The sequence below is a fragment of the Tupaia chinensis genome, unplaced genomic scaffold, assembly GCF_000334495.1.
Source record: "Tupaia chinensis unplaced genomic scaffold, TupChi_1.0 Scaffold143584_1, whole genome shotgun sequence".
NCBI lineage: Eukaryota > Metazoa > Chordata > Mammalia > Scandentia > Tupaiidae > Tupaia > Tupaia belangeri.
Window position 1 is genome coordinate 4402011 of NW_006203430.1, and position 925 is coordinate 4402935.

Sequence of the window (925 nt, forward strand, 5' to 3'; positions counted from 1 at the left end):
TTTTTTTTTTTTTGGAGAGATTTTCACTGTAGGGTGCGTGCACTCGCCAGAAAGACAGAGAGAGACATAGAGACCCCCCCAGGGGGGATGGTCACGCCGCAATCCCTTCTCCTCCATTCTCCTCTCGGGATCTTGGGCACGCACGCACACGCGCCCGGCGTGAGATTTTTAAGCCACCGGGTCCGGGACACGAACCGCGGTCGACTACGTGGGAGTCCAGCGACATAGCCATTACGCTAACTGCTGGTTCCCACTAATTCTTTTTTTTAAAAAAGGCTGTATAGTACTGGCTTTGGGGAGACAAATAGCATCATGTATAATATTACAATACTGTCATCCACTCACCTGTGACATTCACTCAAGAAATATTTCTTAGCTTCATAAGCAGTGGTGTGTCTAAGCAAAACAGACATAGGACTTTGACCTTATGGAGTATGCATGTTAGCAGGAAGGCAGGAAGCATGACTTGCATGGTCTGTTAGAAGGTAATATGTGCCAGGGCCAGCCCTGTAGCCTTGTGAGTAAGGGAGCCAGTACTATAATTGGAATTCCAGTTACAGCAGCTTGAAAAATTGGGTGTGTGTGCGTGTCCCAGATCATGACAGGCTGGAGAAATGAAAGAGAAGGGATTTCAATACAACCACGCCCCATTGGGAGATGCTTTCTATTTGTGTCTCAGTGTCTTTTTGTCTCTCTGGCAAATGTAGCACCCCCATGGCAATTAAAAAATAAAAAGAAGGTGGGATGTGCCACATGGAAAGGAAGGTGAGATGACGGAGCAGAGCTGGGCTCAGGAGCTGCAGGTGGGTGGAAGTAGAGTGGCGAGGAGCGAGCAAGTGAGTGTGTACAGTATCTGTTAGAGACCGGGGTGCAGCCATCTGCCTTGTTTCCCTGGCTTAACTTGTCCAATGGTAGGCCTGCTGAA

General features: G+C 48.5%; 1 pseudogene; it reads right to left on the bottom strand.

Annotated features, from left to right (window-relative positions):
* Nucleotides 1–925, bottom strand: part of LOC102493636 (uncharacterized) — an 11967-nt pseudogene that overhangs the window by 8669 nt on the left and 2373 nt on the right.